Source organism: Xenopus laevis, chromosome 1L (genome assembly GCF_017654675.1).
Source record: "Xenopus laevis strain J_2021 chromosome 1L, Xenopus_laevis_v10.1, whole genome shotgun sequence".
Lineage (NCBI taxonomy): Eukaryota > Metazoa > Chordata > Amphibia > Anura > Pipidae > Xenopus > Xenopus laevis.
The window spans coordinates 7,547,242-7,562,034 of record NC_054371.1 but is presented as its reverse complement, the minus strand read 5'-3'; positions in this window follow the sequence as shown (position 1 = coordinate 7,562,034).

Below are 14,793 nucleotides of genomic sequence, written 5' to 3'. Positions count from 1 at the left end.
ACCAACATACAACGATAGAATGACCCTTCAAAAGTCCACTATTGAGGTCATTATATTATGTGGAACAATTTATTTGCATCATATCATGATATATGAGCAAGTAACAGAGGAACACTCAGAAAAAACTTTAGTTCTTTAATCATTCTGGGGAGATAATCAGTACTTTTAAATTTATACAAGAAAAACATTTAATTGTAGTTTGTTAATTTGATCCCTTTACCCATATTACATGAATACTCCTGAATTGTTCAACTTCTTATACAATTATCATCTATTAAACTATCCAGATGACAAGATACTAAGGGGCAGATTTATCATGGGTCGAATTTCGGAGTAATGGGAGTTTTTTTGAACTCCCATAACTTTGAAATTCGAATTAAAAAATTCGAATCAAAATTTATCAAAAAACCAAAGGTTTTTTTGGGTGAATAGGCCATTTTCTATCAAATTTGATTTGTACAAATCGAAGTAAGAACACATTTGATCTAATTCGATTTGCCGTTTTTACAAAATTTTTTTTAGATCTTTCAAAGTCCACCAATTGACTCCAAATATGTTCTAGGAGGTCCCCCATAGGCTAAAATAGCAATTTGGCAGGTTTTAGATGGTGAATGGTTGAAGTCAAATTTTTAAAGAGACAGTACATTTTTTTTCAAATTCAAATTTAATTTGGACTATTCCCTAGTCAAAGTACACAAAAATTTGAATTTTTTAAATTTGAATTTTCACTTCAACCTTTGATAAATCTGCCCCAAAAAGATATTTGGATAATGCACTTTTCAAAAGACCAAACAAAGAATGAATATAACAGAGAAGAATCTTCATAACCGTACAGGAGAGGATTGTTTCATGTACCTTCCCTTACAGTACATCATTATCTTTCTAAATCTCTCTGTGTGCACTTTGCCCTGGTTTTAATGTCTCTTGCAATTGTTGATATGCACAAATCTGTCAGTAAAGAATTTCCCCAAAAGACGTGTATAACTATAGGCACAAGGTAAATTATGTAGTAAAACCTGGATATCAGTTCACTGTGTTTCATGGACCATAACCCAATAGCCAAATAGCACATTTAGGGGCAGATTTATTAAGGGTCAAATTGGAAATTCACATTTTCAAATGTTTTTTTTTTTGGTCAAACCTTACTAATTATAACTGGGAATAATGAAATAAAAATTTCGAGATTTGTCAAACCTTTAGCCTGGTAATAATTTGATTTTGACTATTCTCCACCTAAAACCTGCCAAGTTCATATATTAGTCAATGGGATAGGTCCAGTGACCCATTTGAAGATGTTAATAGCCTTCCTGACATTTAAGTTTTTTTCACAGAAAAAACTTAATTAAGTCTTGCTCTTTACAGCAAAAGTTTAGACCCTACTTTAGGATAGTTAGTCAATATAACTGTATATAACAGCCTTGTCTTTTCACACATACTGACAATGAGCTCTGATTTATATGTATTATGTTCTGTGATACAGGAATCCCTGGAACTTCTAGGAAATCACACCCTCTAGTGAGAATGAGAACCTTGCCGGGTCTTCACTGTTGTCCTTTTGGGGCCCCAGAACTTTCTGCTACAGACCAACAGGGAAACCTGAACAGGGCAGAGTTTTATCCAAATATAAATTACAGATTAGGGATAAACAGAATCGTGGTCATATACAGGTGAGGAGTCAGGACAGGCAGTGAAAAGTCAGTGCCAGGAAAAGGTTTGGGGTCAAGTAACAGGAGATCAATATCAGGGCCTAGTGGCTCTTGTAAGGTTCGATATACAGAAAAAGTGGGGATTGATCAATGTACATTCCCTGGTCTCCTGTTTAGTGATGGGCGAATTTATTCACCAGGCGCAAATTCGCGGTGAATTTGCGCAATTCACCGCCAGCGAATAAATTCGCGAAACGCCCGAGAAAATTCGCTGCAAAAATTCGCTGGTGTCAAAAAAATTTTCCGAAAAACGGGTGCCGGCGTCAAAAACGAGAGGCCGGCGCCGTTTCGCGAAAAAATTACGCAAATTCGCCCATCACTACTCCTGTTTCATAAGTGATCTGGTATCTATGCAAGTGCATCTATTTACAAAACAGGGTATTGGTAAGCCACCATACCACGTCAAGCTAAACCCCACCCGGTGGTCCGTAACTATTTACCTCTGGTCATAGTATTAAAAGGTTGGCACCTCCCTGCATTGTAGTATTTCTTTGAATAAGTGTCTTCTTATCTGGGCATTGGTTTCAGTCAGAGGGCTTAGTCCTTCCCCAACATTAGCTTTCAGAAGAGAGAGATTGGCAAGACTATAGCATTGATTCCACAGTAGTGATGGGCGAATTTATTTGGCTGGCGCAAATTGGCAGCAAATTCCCGCAATTCGCGAAACTGCCACGAAAAATGGACGCCGCCACAAAACTTCAATTATATAATTAACCGGAGAGCTCAAGTGAGGTATATATGCCAATAGTAATAATGGTAATGGGCCAAATGGGTTGGGGTGTCTGCAAACAAATCAATTGAATTATATACACACTAATTGGGACTCAACCCCCACACCATATGCCCAAACAGTACTATAATATTGTAAATAATAACACATGTAAGTAAAAGGCAATATTTATTCACCAGCATGCCATGAATACTCAAGTTAAAAACAACTTAAAAACAAGCAACGCTGCATGTGGGGAGAGGGATCCCTCTATTGTAAATACTTAACCCCTTACGTTGATTCTATGAATCAGGTGTCAGGAAGTTGCATGCAAAATAAGTGGGGTGTTAATCTATCTGAATGTGAGAAACAAATAGTAGAAACTGATTAGAGTCAGCTCAAATAAACCCTGAATTTTCCAAAAACAGGTGCACGTACCATCAGTGGTCCATCATCCACCAGGAGCAGCCAAACAAAGAATCTTCGTACAGCACCTTATCGTTAAAAATGCCTTTATTCAAAGTTTCATGGCAAACCTGGTCAGCAACGTTTCAGGCCGATGTGGCCTTTTATCAAGATTACTTGACACTGGCCAATTTTGGCCTTTTATAGACAACACCACGCCACCTGCTGGTTACACATTGTTACAATAAATTATATGCAAAATGTTACATTTGTCAATCCAGTAATGTTACCATTTCAGGAAAATGGAAACTGTTTACTTTGTACAGGTTAACTCCGATCATTTTGTTCATACAGGTCTGGAAGACGTAATAAATTAAAAACCATTAAAAACTAGTTAAAACCAAAGTTAGTGAAAAATAGCTTGGAGATCATATTCTCTATTCAGCCCCTGTGGGGCTAATGTCTCTAACTTTCTAATCCAAATAGCCTCCTTTCTCAAAAGTAACTTAACTCGATCTCCCCCACGTCTCAGAATTGGTACATGATCCACTACTTGAAATCTGAGTTGGTGTATACCGTGGCCGACTTCAATAAAATGGCCAGCAACTGCTTGCTCCTTTTTGCCAGTCCTAATAGCAGATATATGTTGACACAGACTACACTACGGCCGACTAAAAATGGGTTGTTCCCTTGTTTGGCATGTAACTGCTGCTCCAATTGCCAGAAAGGGGAAATAGTATATCACCCAAGAAAAGGAATTCCCATAAAAATTCGTGGACATTATACATGCGCATCAAGTTTTGTAGTATATATTATAAAATGCCCTTGTGGCTTACTATATGTGGGACAAACTTCTCGCCCTGTCAGAGAGCGCATGAGGGAACATATATCTGCTATTAGGACTGGCAAAAAGGAGCAAGCAGTTGCTGGCCATTTTATTGAAGTCGGCCACGGTATACACCAACTCAGATTTCAAGTAGTGGATCATGTACCAATTCTGAGACGTGGGGTAGATCGAGTTAAGTTACTTTTGAGAAAGGAGGCTATTTGGATTAGAAAGTTAGAGACATTAGCCCCACAGGGGCTGAATAGAGAATATGATCTCCAAACTATTTTTCACTAACTTTGGTTTTAACTAGTTTTTAATGGTTTTTAATTTATTATGTCTTCCAGACCTGTATGAACAAAATGATCGGAGTTAACCTGTACAAAGTAAACAGTTTCCATTTTCCTGAAATGGTAACATTACTGGATTGACAAATGTAACATTTTGTATATAATTTATTGTAACAATGTGTAACCAGCAGGTGGCGTGGTGTTGTCTAGGGATGTCGCGGACTGTTCGCCGGCGAACTTGTTCGCGCGAACATCGGCTGTTCGCGCTCGCCGAATGTTCGCGAACGTCGCGCGACGTTCGCCATTTTGGGTTCGCCTTACCTGGCGCTTTTTTTTGACCTCTCACCCCAGACCAGCAGATACATGGCAGCCAATCAGGAAGCTCTCCCTCCTGGACCACCCCCACACCCCCTGGACCACTCCACTTCCATATATAAACTGAAGCCCTGCAGCGTTTTTTCATTCTGCCTGTGTGTGCTTGCAAGAGCTAGTGTAGGGAGAGAGCTGTTAGTGATTTCACTGATTTCTTTGAGGGACAGTTGATAGTAAGTTTGCTGGCTAGTAATCTACTTGATACTGCTCTGTATTGGAGGGACAGAAGTCTGCAGGGATTTGAGGGACATTTTAGGGTAGCTTTGCTGGCTAGTAATCTACCTTCTACTGCAGTGCTCTGTATGTAGCTGCCTGCTGTGGGCACTGATCTCTTCTGATCTCATCTGCTGACTGCTGTAATAACCCAATAGTCCTTGTAAGGACTGCTTTTATTTTCTTTTTTGTTGTTTTACTTTGCTACTTTAACAGCCAAGTGCTATTAGTCTAGCAGTGTTGGGGAGTGGGACTGGTGTGCTACTGTGCTGCTCCTAGTAGTTCAGCAGCACCAACCCGAGAATATATATTTTTTTTAATATACATATAATTTTTTTTTTATTTTACTTATCTTACTGTTCTTTAAGGTGTCCAATGCTGTTTGCTGTTCTTCATAGTAGTGCACCAATAGTAGTGCACTTGCAGGCATTATTTGCCCAGTGGCCATCTAGCTGTGTGAGCTTTTTCACATTCTGTCTAAATATCAATAATAATACCGTCTCCAGAAACACCACCTGAGTGACGTTTTTCAAGCAGCAATAATATATTCCGTATCCACCACTGCTGTAGTCTATACGTTGACCTTGTAGGCATTATTTGCCCAGTGTGTTCTTCATTTTCAAACCACTGCCATCTAGCTGTGTGAGCTTTTTCACATTCTGTCTAAATATCAATAATAATACTGTCTCCAGAAACACCACCTGAGTGACGTTTTTCAAGCAGCAATAATATATTCTGTATCCACCACTGCTGTAGTGTATACGTTGACCTTGTAGGCATTATTTGCCCAGTGTGTTCTTCATTTTCAAACCACTGCCATCTAGCTGTGTGAGCTTGTTCACATTCTGTCTACATATCAATAATAATACCGTCTCCAGAAACACCACCTGAGTGACGTTTTTCAAGCAGCAATAATATATTCCGTATCCACCACTGCTGTAGTGTATACGTTGACCTTGTAGGCATTATTTGCCCAGTGTGTTCTTCATTTTCAAACCACTGCCACTTAGCTGTGTGAGCTTGTTCACATTCTGTCTAAATATCAATAATAATACCGTCTCCAGAAACACCACCTGAGTGACGTTTTTCAAGCAGCAATAATATATTCCGTATCCACCACTGCTGTAGTGTATACGTTGAACTTGTAGGCATTATTTGCCCAGTGTGTTCTTCATTTTCAAACCACTGCCACTTAGCTGTGTGAGCTTTTTCACATTCTGTCTAAATATCAATAATAATACCGTCTCCAGAAACACCACCTGAGTGACGTTTTTCAAGCAGCAATAATATATTCCGTATCCACCACTGCTGTAGTGTATACATTGACCTTGCAGGCATTATTTGCCCAGTGTGTTCTTCATTTTCAAACCACTGCCACTTAGCTGTGTGAGCTTGTTCACATTCTGTCTAAATATCAATAATAATACCGTCTCCAGAAACACCACCTGAGTGACGTTTTTCAAGCAGCAATAATATATTCCGTATCCACCACTGCTGTAGTGTATACGTTGACCTTGTAGGCATTATTTGCCCAGTGTGTTCTTCATTTTCATACCACTGCCATCTAGCTGTGTGAGCTTTTTCACATTCTGTCTAAATATCAATAATAATACCGTCTCCAGAAACACCACCTGAGTGACGTTTTTCAAGCAGCAATAATATATTCTGTATCCACCACTGCTGTAGTGTATACGTTGACCTTGTAGGCATTATTTGCCCAGTGTGTTCTTCATTTTCAAACCACTGCCATCTAGCTGTGTGAGCTTGTTCACATTCTGTCTAAATATCAATAATAATACCGTCTCCAGAAACACCACCTGAGTGACATTTTTCAAGCAGCAATAATATATTCCGTATCCACCACTGCTGTAGTGTATACGTTGACCTTGTAGGCATTATTTGCCCAGTGTGTTCTTCATTTTCAAACCACTACCACTTAGCTGTGTGAGCTTGTTCACATTCTGTCTAAATATCAATAATAATACCGTCTCCAGAAACACCACCTGAGTGACGTTTTTCAAGCAGCAATAATATATTCCGTATCCACCACTGCTGTAGTGTATACGTTGACCTTGTAGGCATTATTTGCCCAGTGTGTTCTTCATTTTCAAACCACTGCCACTTAGCTGTGTGAGCTTTTTCACATTCTGTCTAAATATCAATAATAATACCGTCTCCAGAAACACCACCTGAGTGACGTTTTTCAAGCAGCAATAATATATTCCGTATCCACCACTGCTGTAGTGTATACGTTGACCTTGCAGGCATTATTTGCCCAGTGTGTTCTTCATTTTCAAACCACTGCCACTTAGCTGTGTGAGCTTGTTCACATTCTGTCTAAATATCAATAATAATACCGTCTCCAGAAACACCACCTGAGTGACGTTTTTCAAGCAGCAATAATATATTCCGTATCCACCACTGCTGTAGTGTATACGTTGACCTTGTAGGCATTATTTGCCCAGTGTGTTCTTCATTTTCAAACCACTGCCATCTAGCTGTGTGAGCTTGTTCACATTCTGTCTAAATATCAATAATAATACCGTCTCCAGAAACACCACCTGAGTGACGTTTTTCAAGCAGCAATAATATATTCCGTATCCACCACTGCTGTAGTGTATACGTTGACCTTGTAGGCATTATTTGCCCAGTGTGTTCTTCATTTTCAAACCACTGCCATCTAGCTGTGTGAGCTTGTTCACATTCTGTCTAAATATCAATAATAATACCGTCTCCAGAAACACCACCTGAGTTGTTGTTGTTTTTGTTTTAAAAATAAAACACTAGGGGCCGTGCTGCTATGCTATCCTGTGGCCCTAGGAAATTGCCCAGTTTTAAAAAGGCAATGACCCTGAACTCCCAAAATGCTGAAGAGGTAGTTGACTGGCTTACACAGCACACCCCATCCTCTACCGTTTCTAACTTTACCACAACATCCTCATCCTCCACTGCTATGGGCACCCCACGTAACACTTCCTCCACCACCGGCGCCCCTTCTTCACTGGAGTCAGAGGAGTTATTTTCACATGAGTTTCTTGAACTGAGTGATGCGCAACCATTATTGGCAGAAGAAGATGAAGGAGATGAGGACGTTACACCAGATTTAATTCTGGCAGAGAACACAACAGAGATGGACATAATGAGTGATGACGAGGAGGTCCCCGCTGCTGCTTCCTTCTGTGAGCTGTTAGAAGAAATTGATGCATCTGAGGAGAATGATGATGATGAGATTGATGTTTTGTGGGTGCCCAGTAGAAGAGAGCAAGAGGAGGATAGTTCAGATGGAGAGACGGAGAGTCAGAGAGGCAGGAGGAGAATAAGACTTAGAAGAAGCAGGGAGGACAGCTCGCAGGGAACAGTAGGGCAACAACATTTATCGGCACCTGTGGTCAGCCGGCCAACGCACCCGCCATTGCCGCCAACGCCGCCAACTTCTACTGTTACCGCCAGATTGCCAGCTTCAAAAAGGTCAGCAGTGTGGGATTTTTTTAATGTGTGTGCCTCTGACAAAAGCGTTGTAATTTGCAATGAGTGCAGTCAGAAACTGAGTCTTGGGAAGCCCAACAGCCACATAGGTACAACTTCTATGCGAAGGCACATGAACGGCAAGCACAAAGCACTTTGGGAGCAACACCTCAAAGGCAACAGGCAAACTAAAAGCCACCCTCCTTCTGGTCCAGCATCTTACTGCTCTACCTCTGCTGTCCTTGACCCGTCTGAACCACCCTCCACTCCGCCTTCCACCTTGACCACCACCAGTTCCCATTCCCAGTCATCTGCCCCAGCCAAGTTTCTGTGAGGGCCATGTTTGAGCGTAAGAAGCCAATGTCTGCGAGTCACCCCCTTGCCCGGCGTCTGACAGCTGGCTTGTCTGCACTCTTAGCCCGCCAGCTTTTACCATACCAGCTGGTGGACTCTGAGGCCTTCCGCAAATTTGTAGCAATTGGGACACCGCAGTGGAAGGTACCCAGCCGCAATTTTTTTTCAAAAAAGGGAATACCACACCTGTACCACCATGTGCAGAGCCAAGTCACCGCATCTCTGTCACTTAGTGTTGGGCCAAAGGTCCATATGACTACTGACGCATGGTCCTCCAAGCATGGTCAGGGCAGGTATGTCACCTACACTGCCCACTGGGTGAACTTGGTCATGGCTGGGAAGCAGGAAATGTGTGGCTCAACAACGACAGTGGAGTTGGTGTCACCGCCACGGATTGCACGCGGTTCTGCCACCACCTCTACTCCTCCTTCGCTCTCTACCTCGTCTTCTTCCTCTTCTTCGTCCTCTGCTGCTGGGTCCTCCTCCTCCACACCTGTGCACCCCCAGCTCCCGCTAGGCTATTCGACGTGCCAGGTACGCCGTTGTCATGCTGTCTTGGGGATGACGTGCCTGGAAAGCAAAAACCATACCGGATCTGTACTCCTGTCATCTCTGCAGTCACAGGCCGATCGGTGGCTGACCCCACACCAACTGAAGATCGGAAAAGTGGTGTGTGACAATGGAAGCAATCTGTTGGCAGCACTGAGACTGGGCAATTTAACACATGTGCCCTGCATGGCACATGTTCTGAATTTAATAGTACAACGTTTTGTCTCAAAGTACCCAGGATTCCAGGACGTTCTCAGGCAGTCCAGGAAGGTGTCGGCCCATTTCAGACGTTCCTATACAGCCATGGCACGCCTTGCTGACATTCAGCAGCGGTACAACATGCCAGTCAGGCGTTTGATTTGCGACAGCCAGACTCGCTGGAATTCAACGCTCCTCATGTTGGAACGTCTGCTGCAACAACAAAGAGCCGTCAACGAATACCTGTTTGAACTGGGTGGTAGGACTGGATCTGCAGAGCTGGGGATTTTTTTCCCCCGTTACTGGGTGCTTATGCGCGATGCCTGCAGGCTCATGCGCCCTTTTGAAGAGGTTACAAATATGGTCAGTCGCACCGAAGGCACCATCAGCGACCTAATACCCTTTGCTTTCTTCCTGGAGCGTGCCGTGCGACGAGTGACAGATGAGGCTGTAGACCAGCGTGACGAGGAGCAGGAAGCGCACGATTTCTGGTCGGAATCACCAGAACGAACCCAGGCACCTGCTGCAACGCAGGGAGAGGTGTCAGAAGTGGAGTCAGAGGAGGAAGGTGGCTTTGTGGAGGAGGAGGACCAACAGGAGCAGGCTTCCCAGGGGGCTAGTGGTGACCTTTTGGGGACCCCTGGTCTTGTACGTGGCTGGGGGGAGGAGACCGTGGATGATGCAGTCCTTGATAACGAGGAAGCGGAGATGGATACCTCTGCATCCAACCTTGTGAGAATGGGGTCTTTTCATGCTGTCATGCCTGTTGAAGGACCCCCGTATCAAGAGGCTTAAGGAGAAGGACCCGTACTGGGTCGCGACTCTACTAGACCCTCGGTACAAGCATAAAGTGGCAGAAATGTTACCAACATACCACAAGTCTGAAAGGATGCTGCATTTACAAACCAGCCTGCAAAACATGTTGTACAATGCTTTTAAGGGTGATGTCACTTCAGGAACTCATCAACATTCCAGGGGCAGAGGTGCCAGTAATCCTGCCACGAGCGCACCTGCAAGGACAAAGCACTTTGGCCACTCTGTAACGTCAGACATGCAAATGTTTTTTTGTCCAAGGCAGCGCCACAACCCTTCTGGATCCACCCTCAAAGAACGCCTCGACCGGCAGGTAGCGGACTACCTGGCATTAACTGCAGATATCGACACTCTGAGGAGCGATGAACCCCTGGACTACTGGGTGCGCAGGCTTGATCTGTGGCCAGAGCTGTCACAATTTGCCATGAACCTCTTGTCTTGCCTCGCCTCAAGTGTCCTCTCAGAAAGGACCTTCAGTGCAGCAGGAGGGATTGTAACTGAGAAGAGAACTCGCCTAGGTCACAAAAGTGTGGATTACCTGACCTTTATTAAAATGAATGAGGGGTGGATCTCGGAGGGTTACTGCACGCCGGAAGACTTGTTCTGAGTTTCTGATTCTGACTCCCCATGCAGCTGTCCTTCTCTGCACGCCTCATGACTCCACATACAGCTGTCCTTTAGCGTCCTCCTCCCTCCACCACCGTTACAAACTAGGGTGCAAACCCTACTGGTTTAATTTGAATCCAGGTAAATCCTGAGTTTTTCTGGCCTCTGTGCTTCAGTGGCTGCGACCAAAAAAAACAGAATATTTTCAGCATTTATATGGCATATTTTTTCTGGCCTCTGTGCTTCAGTGGCTGTGACAAAAAAAATGAATATTTTCAGCATTTATATGGCATATTTTTTCTGGCCTCTGTGCTGCAGTGGCTGCGACAAAAAAAAATTAATATTGTTTGCATTTATATGGCATATTTTTTCTGGCCTCTGTGCTGCAGTGGCTGCGACCAAAAAAACAGAATATTTTCAGCATTTATATGGCATATTTTTTCTGGCCTCTGTGCTTCAGTGGCTGTGACAAAAAAATGAATATTTTCAGCATTTATATGGCATATTTTTTCTGGCCTCTGTGCTTCAGTGGCTGTGACAAAAAAATGAATATTTTCAGCATTTATATGGCATATTTTTTCTGGCCTCTGTGCTTCAGTGGCTGTGACAAAAAAATGAATATTTTCAGCATTTATATGGCATATTTTTTCTGGCCTCTGTGCTTCAGTGGCTGTGACAAAAAAATGAATATTTTCAGCATTTATATGGCATATTTTTTCTGGCCTCTGTGCTGCAGTGGCTGCCACAAAAAAAAATTAATATTTTCAGCATTTATATGGCATATTGTTTCTGGCCTCTGTGCTTCAGTGGCTGCGACAAAAAAAACATAATTTTTCAGGAAAGTACACATGCCTAATTTTTCAGGGTTCTGCAACAGTGGCAAAATCGCATCTTTTATGGTCACCGCAGGTGATCAATAAAGTATACCAAAACTGGGCCCACACTGCAGAATCAGTGTTTTTTGGTTCACTTCACTGTACATTGAATTACCTCTGCCTGACAGTGCACGTGCGCACAAGCACGGTGACTGCTAAACACACCACTACAGAAATATTGCCACCAACAGGACGAACATCCTGGAGGTGACAAGCAACTAGTAATTAAAAACTATTATTTGCTCACTTGACGGTATCATTCATTAAAGCTCTTTGCGTCTTTTTGCGTTGCAGTAAGCACCGCGTTTCGTCTTTGCGTGTGAACAGGCTGTAACTTTTACACGACTTGATTGGCATGTAGACGCCGGACGTTTTAAAGCATTTTATTACACAGGTTTAGAAATGTAGTGTGATTTCTGCCCTTTACAGCACAAAACGCAGCGCTGTGTCAACAATGGATTTTTTAGAAACATTTTTGCCCTTGATCCCCCTCTGGCATGGCACTGTCCAAGTCGTTGCACCCTTTAAACAACTTTAAAATCATTTTTCTGGCCAGAAATGTCTTTTCTAGCTTTTAAAATTCGCCTTCCCATTGAAGTCTATGGGGTTCGCGACGTTCGCGAACCGTTCGCATTTTTGACGCAAGTTCGCGAATATGTTCGCGAACTTTTTTTCCGACGTTCGCTACATCCCTAGTGTTGTCTATAAAAGGCCAAAATTGGCCAGTGTCAAGTAAGCTTGATAAAAGGCCACATCGGCCTGAAACGTTGCTTACCAGGTTTGCCATGAAACTTTGAATAAAGGCATTTTTAACGATAAGGTACTGTACGAAGATTCTTTGTTTGGAAACAAATAGTAGGTCAGCCTGCACAATGTACTATATAATATAGACACATAAATAATGCGATAAAGGTAGGCAGCCTATATATGAAATGAATCCTTTGTTGTCAGGTAAGGAATGAATCCCAAAATTGGTAGTGCACAGAGTCCCCAGTCACATAGAGAGTAGGGATGGCTGAATTTGACCGTTTTGTTTCGCCAAAAATGTGCCCCCGTCTAAATGTCGCTGACGCCCATTAAAGTCTATTTTTTTTGATGCACGATGCCATACAAGTCTATAGGCGTCATTTTTTTTGGGAAACAAGGTGAAAAAATTCTCCCATCCCTAATGGAGAGCCAAGAAGTTGTCCAAGATGAATATGAGCACAATGTGTGCCCCTGTATGAATGTTCAATTGGTTAGAAGTGAGCCCAGCATTAAGGGTTGGTGAGTGCTGTTAGTGACGGAATCTATATGTTGGGAAAAAACGCTCAATAGAGCCGCAAGGCACACAGGTCAGTTATTGAATCCCAGAAGGCCACGGTTAGCGATATAGCAATCGCAGTGTTGAAAGACAACAGCTCACTAACATGTAAATGACATGGCCTGGATGCTCACAGGACTAGCAATGTCCAGCCAGTGTGAGATGTGAAAAGTTTTATACCGACCGTGTATTCAATAAGATGACCGCCGAGACTTCACCTCACTTTCTAGTCGAACTTGAGTATTCATGGCATGCTGGTGAATAAATATTGCCTTTTACTTACATGTGTTATTATTTACAATATTATAGTACTGTTTGGGCATATGGTGTGGGGGTTGAGTCCCAATTAGTGTGTATATAAAGCTCAATTATGCTATGGTGCTCCTCACCCTCATACTGACGGTACAATTGGCTACACTTTAACCTAACCTGACATTCTCCGAGGCTCCTCAACTCCGGGGCTGGATCCCAACACCATCTCATCATATGAGATGTAAAAAAGGTATGTACCATGCTAACAAAGTGACAGACCCTGAAAGCTGTGATGGGAATCACCTCTACCCCCACCCCTCCCTTCATCTTTCCCCTCCTATCTTCCTTTTTTGAATTTACACTCAGTACACAGATGGCACAAGATAAAAACCACTACTGAAGGAGGAAGTAAAACCAGCTTCTATAGCTCAGATTTCTATCGGTTTAGCACAAAAGACCTAACGGGTTAATCCTCACAAACATGATTGTATCGCAATAATAAGAATGTTATAGGCTCCTTTTCTAGGCTGCCAAATTGCCATTATTCGTGTGTAAATAACAAATATGCTATTTTTTTTTAAATGTACTGTATCTGAAAAATGTTTTCAATAAATAGGAAAATTAAAAAAAAAATACAATGGTGCTATTGATCTGGCCAAATTAACTTCAAACATACACTTTAAATTGTGTATGGTCTTTGTAACTAAAACCTCCTTTTTTTGTTGTAAATAAATGTACTTTACTTATAAGACAGGGGGCCAGGGAATGTGCATTGATCAACCCCCCCCCCTTTTTTCTATATGTTTGTAGTTAATTTGGCCACATCAGTAGCACTTCCATTGTATGGAATTAAGGAGGAACCATTTACAGAAAGTCCAATTTGCGGTGTCCGAAGGGTTAAAGAAAGTTCTTAGTTGTATCCAGTCAAAATGGTCAAGACCGACAGCAAATAGAAAAGTCAGGAGTCAAAGGTCAAAATACAGAAATCAATTAACAAAAAACTGTAGCCCACCTAGGAACACTCAGGAGTTGAACCTACAGTATATTCAGCCATTGAATCCAGATCTCTGGCATCCTTTTATTTTGAATTTTTGCACCAAAATACAGTGAAATGATATCACGTGACCATCATCTCGGATCAGAAGAAGTGCACTAATCACAAATAGGTACAAAATGGCTTAGGCAAGAAATGTAGAAACGTACAGTCAGCTTGGGCAATATAAATAGATGCAAGGGGCCTTCAAAAACTGAGGCCATAGTGATGTCACTGTGTAGCATCAGAACACATGGGGTGAAATCAGGGAGCACACGCATGTACACAAGATCATGTTAGGATGCATGAACATGCACATATGGACCTGGGGACTGGCAAGGAGGGGGCCGGTCTGCTGGGTCACCTCAAAATCTGCACATTGCCATGTCACTCTTGGGTGGCTTTCTAGTGAAAAACAATGCTGTTGGCTAAGTCTGTATCATCCCCAATCCACCTTTACTATCTCTGCATTGTGATCCTTTGTGTGCCAAATCCTTCTCAGACTTGTTATATAGAAAGCCGTCAGCTTGACTAGGTTACCTTCTGTTATAGTCCAACACTCTAAAAGCAGTGTTGGTAGGACACCGGTCTGGTACAGGGGTAGTTTTGATTCTTTGATTCTTTATTGAACATACTTCCAAACAATATTTTCATGACGTTTCTTGAACAATGAACAATAAAGATGCATCAAACCAACTGTTTGAGTCAAGTCTAAATTCATATCAGGTTAAAGAAAATATATGCTACAGCTACATCATCATTTTACTTTTTTATAACTGTTTATTGACTAAAATTATAATGTAATATTTTCAGAACATAGCAAA